The following is a 15,169-nucleotide window of genomic DNA, read 5'->3' on the forward strand; positions in this document are numbered from 1 at the left end:
TCTAGTTCTAATACCTTTCATCCATAGAGAACTAGATCAAAGGAAGTTCATATTTGATTTTTAATGAAATATCTTCCAATTGGATGAAAATGGGACTCTGATTCCAGTTGTGTTTGTGAATCAAGCATAGATCTCCCTAATCTCTACAAGTAGATCCTTGGAAACCCTTATTTTCCACCTTTGAATTTTACAAGTTTTAATTACATAATTTACAATTATTCTCTTACATTCTTCAGATTTAGATTATGTCTTCTTCTAGTTCTAGTTCTAGTTACTTTCAGAATATGTACAAGGTTCAGTCCCTGTGGATTCGACCTCGGTCTTACCGAGATTATTACTACATCGCAACCCTACACTTGGGGTTGTGAACACCCCATTATGAATTTAAGGTCTAGATGACCCCTACATGTTGAGCATCAAATACACATCATGGTGGTGTCCATGGAGAATGGCCCCATCATGGATTTACATACGTGAATCTTGGTGGGCCATTGGCCACACCTTGGGTCCTAAATTGGATCCATACCATCAATCGGTAGGCCCCACTTGGCCCATCATCAAAATCAAGATATAAATCTAAGATCACCCACCTATGGTCCTTCTTCTTAGCTCCTTCGACTCCTTAGATCCTAGGCTTTCTGTTTAATGGTGGACGATGAAGATTGAAGGGTTGGATGGTGAGATTTGGGGTAGGAAAATGGGTCTTGATCTTGGGCTCTTTTCTCTGCTTGAGATTTTCTCTCTTAGTTGTTAGGGAAATGGAGGGAGAAATGAGATGGAATGAGGGAGGAATGGGTGTTGTAAGAAGAGGTGACATAGAGGGTATGGACTTAGTTGACTTTTGGGGGCATGAGTTTGCATGGGGTATGAGTTACCTTACATTGTTGGTAAGAAAGGGAAGGGATAGATATGGGTTAATTTGGCTTAATGATGAGAGAGGTATGGGTGAGTGATGAGTTGTACTTGACTAATGATGTGATAGGTTGGGTAGAGATTCCTCTCTCGGGATTCACAATGCACGGTGTTTCTTCAAAATATATGCGGGCTCACAACTCTTAGCCTGGGTATCGCAATGGTGCACAAGACATGGCGTTGGAACCACGGCGACGACATGGTCGCAAGGGTATATGTTTCGGGTTGAGTCGACTCAGGTCTTCGGGATGTGACTTAAGGTTGCGTGCATTTACTGTCTATAGGTCGAGGGTTGCCGGAATTCGACGGGGAGGATCATGAGAGTTGGTGGAATGGTACAGTACTAGGATACGTGCCTTACAACTGGGCCCTAGCCATTCGCCCAGTAGGGGATCAACATCATAAGACCTCTACTAATGGGTAAGGGCCATACTAAGTTTGCTGTCGCCGCTATCGATTACTTCACCAAATGGGTCGAGGCTAAGCCATTGGCCAAAATTACCAAGCAGAGGATTACTAACTTCGTCTAGAAGAACATCATCTATAGATACAGGATTTCACACACTATCATCTCGGATAATGGTAAATAGTTTGGCAATGCGCAATTCCATGGTCTTTGGGAGAGTCTCGGGATTTGCAATGCGTACTCATCGCATCAGCACCCCCATGCTAATGGGCAGGTAGAGATGGTCAACAAGATCATCAAAACCACCTTAAGACCAAGCTTGAGGGGGCCAAAGGGGCCTAGGCCAATGAGCTGTCACACGTCCTCCAGGCATACCGTACTACTGCTTGAACTTCAATACGGGAGACCCCATTTACTCTAGCCTTTGGCATGAAAGCTGTGGTGCTAGTCAAAATAGGACTCCTTATTGCCTAGGTTAACTCTTTCGACAAAAATCAAAACGCGAGCAGATGGCCCTGTGGCTGGACTTGCTCAAAGAAGCAAGAGGACGAGCACAGATGAAGATTGTAGCCCATCAGCAATGGGTCTCTTGATATTACAATTCTCGAGTCAAAGTATGAAGGTTTCGAGCTAGGGACCTGGTCCTTTGTAAAAATTTCCAAGACACCATGGAACCCGGGTTAGGAACATTGGGGACAAGCTAGAAGGACCCTACAAGGTGACAAGTACTACACGACCAGGGGCTTACCAACTCGAGGACATGGATAGGCGACCTTTACCTCATCCATGGAATGCCGAGCACCTAATGATCTACTACCCTTGAGGACCCGAGCAAACTAGAGGTGTATCCACCAACTGACCTACTCGACTAAAGCAACCGCCCTTCTCAAAGGGAAGGAGAGTGCTCAGGAACTACTGTGTTATGTCTACTATTTTTTATTTTTATTTTTATTTTTTTTACAATAAAACAGAGACTTTTATTATCCTCAATTATCCGAATTGAATGACCAACCAAGGGGAACTTCCTTAGACTCCAAGGGAGGAAACCCTCTTGTTAACTACTCAAATTAATGTTAGGAAGAGAACTTCCTTGACCAGATCATTGTTCACAACCCCAAGTGTAGGGTCGCGATGTAGTAATAATCTCGGTAAGACCGACATCGAATCGATAGGGACTAAAAATTGTACGTTTCTGAAATTAACTAGAAGTAGAACTAGAAGAAGATTTAAGATACACTTGTGACCTAATCGTACACAAGGAATGATCAACAGGGTCTCTGGACTCTGATGAGTTACAAATAAGTAGATGAGCCCCGTTCTGCATGTTGATGAAGATATACTCCCTTGATGATGGAGATTCTTCAGTTTCCTTGATCCGCAACACTGATGATGCTCCAATGTAAGGCAATGGGGTTGGGTCACGGTTATGTTGGAAATCACTCTAATAAATGTTACTTATTAAAGAGACGAAGTGATTCCAAGGTTCTTAAGCATTCAAGGGATCCCAACTCAATAATTTGCCATTATGATGGTAGCTGGAAGATCCTTGAATGAGGAAGTTCATTCACCAATCCACTCTATTGAATATTAATGATGAGGGTGGATTGAATGATGAACTCCCATGAGAAAAAAGACTTAGGGTTGGTAATAAGCAATAACTCTCTCTAAGCACTCTCTCTTTTTCTCAATGCAGCAACCAAGAACAAGCTCTCCTTATAAAGGCAAAAATCTCCAATGGTAATAAAATAGTCAGTTCCTAACTGAGTTCAATGTCATCAAAATTGACTTGATGTCATCAAATGTATACTTTTGATGATATCGAATATTAGTTCGATGATACGAACTTGACTGAAAAACATACCTGAAACTATGTGATAAAAGCTCGATGACATTGAACATGATTCTATGTCATCGAGATTTGAACGTCGATGTCATCGAATTACAGTTCGATTCCTCAACATTATATGTGACATTACACAAGAGCTTGCTGGACACTTTTAAGTCTGCTTTCGATGTCATCGAGCCTGATTCGATGTCATCGAATTTTAAAGTTCGAAGTCATCGAATCCTAGTTCGATTCATCGATCATTTTAGAAGATATTCCTTAAAAGCTCGCTGGACACTTCTTTGTCCATTTTTGATGTCATCGAGGCTACCTCGATGTCATCAAAGTTTGAATATCGATGACATCGAGGCTAGTCTCGATTCCTCAAACTTTTCAGTTGATTTTCCTTTGAAACTTGCAGGACACAGATTTGTCCAAATTCGATTCATCGAACTTTGAATTTCAATAACATCGAAGATCGTTCGATTCCTCGAGCAAAGTCAGAATATTTTCCAAGAAGTTTTGCTGGACAATGCTCTAAGTTTTTCGATGTCATTAACTCGCCTTCGATGTCATCAATCACTGATGTTTGATGTCATCGACAGTATATTTGATTCATCAAATATTCTGTCCAAATATTATGTGGTTGCTAGACATAAAAGGTCTCATTTCGATGTCATCGAAGCTTGTTCGATGTCATCGAACATGAGTGTTCGATGTCATCGAACTAAGCAGAAAACTTAGAAAATTTTCCTGATTAAAAACAAGTTTTCAAACTTTTAACTCGTATGATGTTCTAAGGTTTTTAAGGCTTTATTTACCTGGGTGTTTGGGACATGAGATGTGAGGCTTAATTTACCTGAGACGATCTTGAAACACACATCTGATTAAGGCAATAGCTTGTACGATCTTCATATGGGGCTCACTTGACTCATGGACCCAACCTTCACGCTAACTGACAAATCAGGGCACTTTAAAAAATGACCCAGAGTTTCAGAATATGCTTTTTCAAGACAATTTTAGGATTCCTTTTTTTCACTTCAAATCATTGATTCTCTTCATTCCTCACTTGGTTTTCTTAGATCTTTGACATGTAAATTCTTCAATCTTGGTCTCCTAAGATCCATCTCTTGCCTTGGTGATTCACTTTGCAACACAAACATGATTAAAATAAAACATTAAGTATTATCATGTTCATAAAGCTAAGTAATAACTAGGGTCTAATATGTAATATTTGACCCTCAACACAATCCCCAACCAACATTTTGCTAGTCCCGAGCAAAGTACGTGAAAAATATTTCGGGAACCACAAGATAATTTCTATAAGCTCAAGTGGTTTTTGAAAAAACAATCTAGATAATAGAATTCTAAAATATATCAATGTTGTGCATTACATTCTCCTAAACTCTAGCACTCAGTAAGTTTCATAATCAATTTCAAAGCATTAATCCTCTAATTAGAACAATTCCAAACATTGAGTTCTATAGGTGTATAATGAAATCTAGACTTATCACAATCAAAGGTTCAATTTGTCACTTTCATGATAACATTGATAATTAAAAGAGCATTCAGGACAACCAAAACCTAAACCGAAACTTGCCTTACAGTTCATCTTTTAGTTCCCTCCTTTATTCCTGCAGCTTTTTATTTTTTCATCGATGGCTTTCACGCTATGTCAACCTTTTTAAAGATCTTTAATAGGTAGCCCTTTTCGACGACAACTATTTTTTTAGCTGGGTATTTTCTTTTTCTTTCTTTTCAATTCTTTCCATTGAACATGATGGACAAATTCCCCAGGTTGGTTCCTTCCATGCTTAATAATCATCAAGTTAACAATTCAATATCAAACTAACACTTTAATGTGTAAGCTAGATGTGACATGTGAAATCATGACTCAATCAATGTTTAAAACTTCTAATTGAGGATCAATGACTTAACTTAATTTTGAGATCTCCCAAGTGACTAAAATCCAAGAGACATAAGACATCAATATTAAGTATCTTGTAATTCTAATTCATGGATTAACTTCGAGATCACTTAGATTTGGAGAAATTTCAGAAAATTTTCTTAATTTTTTATAACTTCGCCCAAATACTAAAAAAACAACTGATTAGCCTGCCTAATCCACACCCCCAACCTAAAATCTACATTGTCTTCAATGTAAAAGAGATAAACATTCAATGTAAATGAGGCAACGAAAAGAAAAGGGAAGTGGTGGAAAGGTAATATCTGAAGAAGGAATTCTGAGGTTTTTTTTTCAAAATATCTCAATGTGAAGATGGGTTAGCTCAAGAATTGATCTATAAGAAAGCAAACTTTCCTAAAAAGTAAAAACCAAACTATCCTAAATGACGAAAAGTAAACTATCCTAAATGGCGAAAAGCAAACTATCTTAATCCTAAATTCTTTGAAAGCAATATACCTAACTAGAAAAATAAGGGAAAGCTACTTAGTCATGCCGCAAGGTTCCTTCTTCGGCCAATATCTTAATAAATTTCTCAGTAGGTTTCGTAATAAGATCATCAAAAAGCCCTTTTTGCAAAGGCATGGATGCCCTAGAGCATGATTTTCTAGAGAAATTTGTGGACCATAGTATAAAGTTTCCTTTTAATCTCCTGAGGTGTCCAAAGTACATATGATTCACCTGAGACAAAGTTTTAGAGTTAGTGCAACCTGGTGAATCAGAGATTACAAGTAGATAAAATTCAGAGAAATTCTCAGTAGGTGATGTAGTATCAATATATTCTGAAGTTTCAGGCTTCGATTCAACTTTCAGCTCCTCCCTTAATGGCAAATATTTAAGATCTATGGAAGGAGAATAAGGGTTCTCTCAGTCAGTAACAACCACCGAGGTGTTATTTTGCAAGGCATCTATTATTTCTTTTATTATGGGATCATTTGAATATGCAAAATATGCCAAGCGATCTTTTAGTGAGTTGAGATAGTCAGTTGTGAGAGGCTCATTTTCCACATTGAGGTCTGTGATGATATGCCCAATGATTCCTTCATCTTCTTTTAGAATAAAGGGAAACATGATCTCTTACTCCTCACCTTGGTGAGAGCCAATCGTCATTGGATACATGTCGCCCTGCCCTGCATAGACAGATTGTGGATCAGTAGGTGCATTGATGTGAAGATTCTATTCATTGTTACTACTCAGTAGAGGCACTATATCGTCAAGGATTGACAGCTCAGATGATGGCCTTAACTGGGTGGTTTCAAATTCCAGAGTCATATTGATCGACTCATCCATCTCCCTAATCATATTATAATCTAAATCAGGGGAGTGGTCTACACACACCTCAAAAGAGCAAGAAGGATCGATTGAAAGAGGCTCATCCTCCACATTTAAATCAGATATGTCAGATGGGTAGAGTAAATCATTATGGTCGGCAACTTCCTATACCTCGTGATCACTTTCTTGAACCATAATTGAAATTGATTCCAGTGAATCTTGGGCTGTAAACTCATGATTCTCATCCCAATACATATCATATTCCAATTCAGTACAGAAAAGTGGGATGAGATCACTTTCCTCACATTATTTTTCTAGGTTGAGTTAAGTCTCAAATAAACTAGCCTCTTCCTCCTCATTGAAGTTAAGTGTGTTTTATGACTGGAGTGTGTCAGTATCATTATATTTGAAAGACACCCATGTCTCTTGATCATTCCTTTGGACTGTCATCGAGATCGACTCTTTGGAAAATTGAATCGCATGCTCATTAACACAATCCAACTCTTCATTCTTAATTTTAGTATTCTCCATAATCGTATCATGTGAACCAAACAGTTGTATATCTTTTATAAGTTCTTGAAATCTTTGGAGTGTGTTTTACTGGATGAGCTCTAAAATTTGTGTAGAATTTTGAAGTGAATTCTCTTGAATCATTTCTTATTGGATCTTAGAGGTATAGGACCCAAGAGAATTTTCACTATGATGCATTGTTGATACAACTTCCTAATCTTGGGAATGAAGAATTGAATTGGGTTGTGAAATTGCGGTAATGACCGCTTTAGTTGAAGTAGGAATAGGCCAATATGTCCTAAAGGGGGGTGAATAGGACTTTTTAATATTTTATGGTTATTTAAAATCCTATTAATCTTATCTTGAGTAAATATGCATGCATCAGGATATCTTCAGAGTAACTCTAATGGCTTCCAAGCCAAATAGAGGATTCAGTCATAAAACTAGTTGAAAGATAAACAAGATGTAAACCATAGTTTATGATGGATGTGACTGTGTGTGAGATGTGATCTCAGATAATCAAATATGAAAACATTTAGGGAAATCACATAAGAAATAGACGACAATAGCAATCTTAAACACAATCATTTTTATAGTGGTTCGACTACTTGTCTACTCCACTTCCGGCGGACACACTCAACCCTTGAGTGTACTGGATCTCACTAAAGGAGGTTTCACAATAGGTTCACCTCAAACCGGAGGTTTTTAATCCAAGTTCACCTCTAACCGGTATAACCTACACCTAGGTTAACACAACATGCTTACACGACACAGTTTATGCTCCCAAAAGCAATGGTCAACACACAACACCTGACTTTTAGGCTACACAGGCCAATGATCCACTCAAGGAACCTCACCGGTTTATGCTCCTATGAGCAAGTGTTAACACAAAGCACCTAAGTTTTAGACCATACAGGTTAAGGACCTATACAAGGACCTAAGAGTTTATACTCTCTACATAGCAAGGGTTAATACAAAGCACCCCCACATACACTCCCACCAGAGGCCTCCTATGAGGACTTGCAAGGGATGAGAAACACCTTAGACCCAATCTTACAGAAGGAATGATCACAAGGGTCCACTGTTTTCTAATGACTTACAAATAAATAGATGAGCCCCATTCAGCGCGTTGATGAAGATCTCCTCCTTTGATGACGAAGAATCTTCAGCTCCCTTGAATTGCAACTCAGAAGATGTACCAATACATGGCGACAGGTTGGGTCAAGGTTATGATGGAATCCTACTCTATTAAATGTTTTCCTATAAGGAAGATAGAGTGATTCCAATCATCTATGCATTCATGGCATTCCAGCTTAATGATTTACCATTAAGGTAGTAGCTACAGTATCCTTGAATGTGGAAGTTCATTCCCCAATCCACTCTATTGAATGTCAATGATGAGGGTGGATTGGAGGATGAACTTTCATGAGAGAAAAGGCTTAGGGTATATGATCTATGGTTAAACACTCAAAAGCACTCTCTGTTTTCTCTACCAACAACCAAGGGCAAGCTCTCATTAAATAGGAAAAAGGTTCCAATGGATATAAAATGGTCACATTTTTGACAGAGTTCGATATCATCGAGCAGGGTCGATATCATCGAGCGTATACTCTCGATAGCATCGACTGGCTGCTCGATAACATGAACTCAACTGTTAAACGCTTTTGAAACCTTTTGCTAACTGGTCATGGAAATCAAACTAGTGTCGATGTTATCGGATTTCGAACTCTAATTTCATCGACATGAGGTTCGATTCCTCAACATTTGAAAATGTGAGAGCACTTGTCTTTGAAATATTTCAAGTATATGATATGATCAAGCATCACTTGATATCATTGGAATTTGAATATCAATGATATCGGGGGTAGTCTCGATTCATCGATAATTCCATAGAATTTTCCTATAAGCTTGCTGGACAGTTTTTGTCCACTTTCGATGACATCGACCATGCCTCAATATGATCGATATTTGAATATTAATTTTATCGAGTGACCCTCGATCTAAGAAAAATAACCTGAAAAACTTGCTGGATAGATATGTGTCCCAATCCGATATCATCGAGATTTGAATTCCGAGGATCTCTTCGATATATCAAGGATTACATGATTTGCCTTAGTAGCATTTTGGACACACCAGAACTAATGTCGATTTTATTGAGTCTACTCGATGGACTCGAGTTTCAAATTTCGATGATATCGAATCGTCTATTGATACATCGATAATTTCGTTCAGAGATCTTTGTGGTTGCTGGACATCTTATGTCCTCATTTTAATAATATCGAATGAGCTTCAAGAACATTGACAACAGGGTTCAATTGCATCGAACCACTTGTCGAGAAATCGACAAACGTATAAAACTTAAAGATTTTTCTTGAAGTTTGGAAAGGTTTTCTAACAAAAAACCTTAGGGTGTTCTATTCAATTTTAAGGGATTTAAGTACCTGGTGTTTTGGGACATGGGATGTGAGGCTAAGATTTACCTGTGGCGAGTTCGAGCAAACATCCAGTTGAGGCAGATGCTCGATCATTCTTCCTATGGGGCTCCTCTGTCAGGCTGACTCAACGATCACACTAATTGATAGACCAGGGCACTTTTAATCTCCCCCTTTGTCAATTACATGACAAAACACCAAAATACCCTAGAACAACTTCTAGACAAACACCCTAAATTGCGTGTACATGATCTTTACACAATTTTACAAAGTTATCTAGTGAGCACACACACACACACATTCAATAGCTGCTCCCCCTAACAGTAATCTCCCCCTGTCTCCTTGCAACTACTCCCCTTAACACCTGCACCACCATCCACAAACAGATACACACACAATTTTCCTTCGGGGTGTGGATTTGTTCTCCCCCTTTTTGTCAGTCATTGGCAAAGGATAACATAATAGGTGATATTGATTGAAGTTAAAGCATATGGGAGAACCAAAAGTCAGATAGCAGAGGCATAATAAATAGATGTAAAAGAACATTGCAGTACAGAAGCCATGTATGCATATTAGGGCAAAAAAGATCAGTGAAATAAGTAGATAATATGGAGATAAAGATCAAACTTCACATGCATCATAGCCAATATAAACCAGATAAAATAGGGGATCACAAAATATAAACATGGCATTAAATACATATGAATTATAAACAGTCATAAAGCACATTATCCAAAATATGTACTGCCCTAGGTTGGTTGTAGTATAACCTCCATCCCAAAGCAAAAAATCAAGCCCATCCATGGGCACCCAAAGACAAACACAAGTATCTAGCCCATCCATGGGCATATACATATCCAAAAACAAAAAGACTTGTCAGACTATGTAGGTTAGTAATTCATCACATACACTCTTATGAGTGTAGGGCATTCAAAAATATATTTTTTCCCTAAGCATTCCATGGAGACTCCAGGTATGTGATGAAAGGAAGGATGCACTACAGATAGGGAAAGCCTGGATATGCTTATTGCTCAGGTAGGGAATCCAGAATTTGTTTTGTAGTATGTTGTAGAGCCATCAGCATGTGCTTCATCGTTGAAAGACAGGCTTCACAGGCTTCACAGTCGTCAAGTCGTTTCATCATGTGAGATTGTCCATCTAGAATGTGTTGAATAATGTTTTGTTCCGTGAAAAACTTAATGATATTAACGGAGTCGGGGTTGTGCACAGGAATGCCCTTGCCTGAGGTTGGATTGGTTTTTCCACCATGAAACACGTTGTCAATGATATTCAAGTTGCAAATGTCTTTTTAGTTGAACCAGACACACAGGTGAGGGAGATCATTAGTAGGAGGCAGCTCAATCTGTCAGGAAAGCTTGGACATAAGACATGGGAATGGAAGTGTAGTGATGTATTCTTCTATAGTCACATGAATTAATTGTTGTAGAAGAAGAGTGGGTAGACACACTTGAATACCTTGATGAACATAATACAGAATATTGAGAATGTATGGAGAAAGCTTGTTGCTAGAAACTTCACAGGGATAGACTTTTGTGCTAAGGATGCTGTGAAGAATTTTATAGATAGGATTAAGATGCTTAACATGAAGAACATTCTTTACATTTCTGGGTATTGTAACACCATTACATAATGCTCGAGTAACTTCTCCCCATACTCCAAGACCGTTCATATTCTGTTCCGATACCGATATCCTAGTGACTTCTATACCAATCAGATGACTTATTAGTCTAGGGGTGATGTGCTCAGTCCGATTTATGACAGCGACTGAAATGAGTGGAGGATTATTTTCAACATTATAGATAAAGTTCAGAAACTGATGCACAAGATCACACTGAAATCCTTGTCCAAAATTCACGATATTGCCCCACCCAATTAGTTCCAAGAGATTGATGATCCCAAAGGGTTCAATGCACTTCCTATGAACGACTCGTTCTGTCATGTTTTTTAAGTCTGAAAATGAAGATGAGGCAGTTGCATTTTTCTTACCTTTCTTGCTCTCAGTTGAGGCACTTTGTAGAAGAACCAGACCTTTGTCTTTAGACATTTTTTCTTGAGATGAAAGGAGGTTTGGATTCTAGATATTGATAACTAGCCAAGATAAGGAAAACTTTATTGGGAGATGCAATGCCAAAATGAGGTCAATAAAAGAAACTCTTTTTCCGCTCTTCCGACTTTTATTGGGCAGTAACCTTAGATATCATCGAACATCGGTTTGTTGATATCGATATACCACAATCGATGTTTTCAATGAAGAGTTCGAGGGCAGACCAACCGACCCGGCATTTCAGATACTTGAAAGGTTGTCGATGATATCGATTCTTGGTCGATTTAATCGAGAGTTCACATGATTTATTGACAAACATATCGAAGGTGTATATTTTTCATTTTTCAGTATTTCGATAAACTTCCAAGTATAATATAGTATATCATTGTATCAAACAGTATACACAGTAAAATTTTGTACAAGCATTATACAATCTAAAATTATAAACATCAAGATGTTTATATAGAAAAAGATTGAGGTGAGGGACCTCAGATGTATCATTAAGAGTTCAACAAAATTGCATCTTTTTAGCAACTATCCAGATCTAGATACATGACCTGGACATGTTTTTCCATGCTCAAATGTTTCTAAGCATATGAATCATCCCTTCATTTACTTTTAATGACATAGTAGTGGTTATTTGTGCAACAACCCTTCATTACTGGTTTACCTGTGTAACGCCCGTATCCTAATCCGTACCATTCCTTAGACTCCCTCGATCCTTCTTGTCAAATTTTGGCAATCCGCGACCTATAATCGATGTTTGCGCATGACCCTAAGTCGTATCCCATAGATCTGAGTCGGTTCAATCCGAGACTTGTACCATTATGATAGGAGATGTAGGCCCGCGTTTATCTCGAAGAAACGTCGCGCATTTACGAACCCAAGAGAATCTTTACAACCCATCCCATCAATCATTCAATCAATTAACCAATCAATCAATCAAAGTACACAGCCCATGCTTTCTTTCTCCCCAAGACAAGTAATACCCTAAGTCAAATCTCAAGTCAAGTACATCTATCAACTCACATCCATCACTCACAACCATCACCTCTCTCTTACAACCACCATTTCTATCTCTCTTTCTCTACACATTTTCCAAGCAACAAAGAAAAAAAAGAGGTGCACGTCCAAGCACTTCCAAGGAGAGAAAAAGAGTGTGTTGTGTGTGGCTCACTTCCTATCCCAAGATCTATCATCCTAGCCCTTCAATTCTCATCATCTTCCATCAAAGTGAGGCACAAGGAGTTTGGCGTTCCATCAGACAAAGTAGATCAAATAGTGGGTGTTTTATACTCCTAGATTTCATGTTTTGATGATGAGCCAAATGAGGCCTACCGATTGATGGTATAGATCTCGCTTTGGACCCTAGATGTGGCCAATGGCCCACCATGATTCACATGATCATTCCATGATGGGGCCATTCTCTATGGACCCCATCATGATGTTTACTTTTTTAAGTTTGAAAGAGGTCACCTAGACCTTCCATTTTGGTGGAGAAGTAATCTCCACCATTGATTTTTGATTTCGTGAGCCCACATGTATTGGGAACCACTCGATGTATGATTGAATGCATGGAAGGGAGGGCTCATAGTGGCAGAGCCCTCCATCGCACGTGTCTCTTTCTCTCTCTCTCTCCCTCTCTTTTTCATTTTTTGTGTGATGATGTGGCTGTGTGGCCCACCCGGATGGACCCCACCTTGATGTGTGTCTTATCCACACCATCCAGCCATTTGGTGGCCCACCTGGGCAGCGCGTTTGTAGGTGGGGCCCACCTTAAATATGTATTGTATTCAAACCATCCAGTGTCTAGGGACACTGGACATGGCTACACAGTGAAGTGTGAACTGACGGTGTGGTGTACTGACCAGCAAACAGCAAAAATATTAGCTTGGTTCAAAGTTTTGGGGTAGGCCACTCATATAGGCCCCACGTTGATGTATAAATATAATCCACACTCTCAGTTCATTTTAGGCGTTGAGCCGAAAAATAAAGCCAATCCGATTATCTGGCGGGCCATAGCATAGAAAATAGTGATTTTTACCGTTAAAATCGATTAGGCGCCACTTTAATTTTTCTACATGTCGAAACATGCTGAATATTGGGCTCGTTTGGATTATCTTGAGCCATAGAATCCAATGGGTGGAGTGGATCCACCTGATACGGGCCCCACCGAGGAAAATCCTCAGCAAAAATAGAAAAATAAAAAAATATATACTAAGTAGCAGGCGCTGCTGCTGCTGTCGTCCAGAGGATGGTGTCGCAGCATCCTAGCCATACACGGAATGCTCAGGTGGTCCACACAACAAAAAACAGTGATGGTTAAACGTCTACCATTGAAACCCTGTTTGGGTCACAGAAGTTTTGGATCACTATGAAATTTGTTTTTCCTCTTTATTCGGGTCTATGTGACCTTATCAACCATTGGATGGAAATAAATGTTATGGTGGGCCCCATGTGGGACCCACTGATGTATGTATTGTATTCCACACCTGCCATCAGCGTGGACCCCCCACAATGAGGTATGTGCTTTATCTATGCCGTTTATCTCTATAGGGCCTGCTGGTGCATGTGTTGCATCCAAACCATCCAACCATTTTGAAAGATAATTTTAAGGCTTGTGATAAAAGAAAAATGAGACAGATCTAGGATCAGGTGGACTACATTACAGGAAATAGTGGGTTTAAACATCCACCATTAAACCCTTGTACTTCAAAGTTTGGACCAATATGATATTTGTTTTTCCTCTAAATCCAGGTCTTTGTGACCATATGAATAGGTTAGATGGGAAATAAACCTTATGATGGGGCCCACTGGGATTTAACTGTGGAAATCATTATCACCACGGTTAGATATGGTATGATCCAGCTGATCTTTTGATATGATTCATTTTTATATATATTTTGAATTCTAAAAATAGATGAATTGGTTTCAGCCTATTTGAATTGGCTCAGTCAACTCGGCCCATTCGACTTGGCCCATTCAACTTGGCCCATTTGATTCGGCCCATTTGATAAGGCCCGATGTATATATGAGGCCTGTTGTTGAGGCCCACCTTGATGTGTATGATGCCCGTTGTTGAGGCTCACCTTGATATATATGAGGCCCATGTGATGCGGCCCATTTGATGTATTTGAGGCCCATGGGTTAAGGCCCAATGGGATGTATATAAGGTCCATTGCAATGTATGATTACACCATGGTTTGTGTAATGATGTTTATGACGGGCTATGCCTTGGGAGCAATGATGGTTTAATGTCCACATTGTAAGAATAATGTTTGTTAAATGTCTGCATCGTAATTCTCCTTAGGGCCCATTGATAGGCCCATACTTGATGTGTGTAGGCTGTTTAGGCCCATCTTCGTTGCGAGGATAGTTCATCACCATATAACATGCTTAGTATAATTCCATGACTCATGCCCATACACTTCATATGTATGCTTGACATGAGTAGTGACTGATCATAGCATATGTCATAGGGCAGATTAGTTATGGGACTCACTTATAAGAGTTACTCACATGATCGTGCGGTACGCGCAGGATTGCTACATGACTGGACGGTGTGACTCATGCATCTCGCATATGTGTGACATGATCATTATATGCCCTAGAGACATCAGGACCGTAACCTTCACAGGCACATCGTGGATGGTCAGATTGGATACCAGAAATATTGGCTCTAGCATTGTGGGGACATAGGATGTCCTTGGGTGAAAATCTCAGAACCTTTTTGGTACTAGGAGATGCTCCAATATTTAGACAGAGTGGATACATGAGCGCACGA

The sequence above is a fragment of the Magnolia sinica genome, chromosome 18, assembly GCF_029962835.1.
Source record: "Magnolia sinica isolate HGM2019 chromosome 18, MsV1, whole genome shotgun sequence".
Taxonomy (NCBI): Eukaryota; Viridiplantae; Streptophyta; class Magnoliopsida; order Magnoliales; family Magnoliaceae; genus Magnolia; species Magnolia sinica.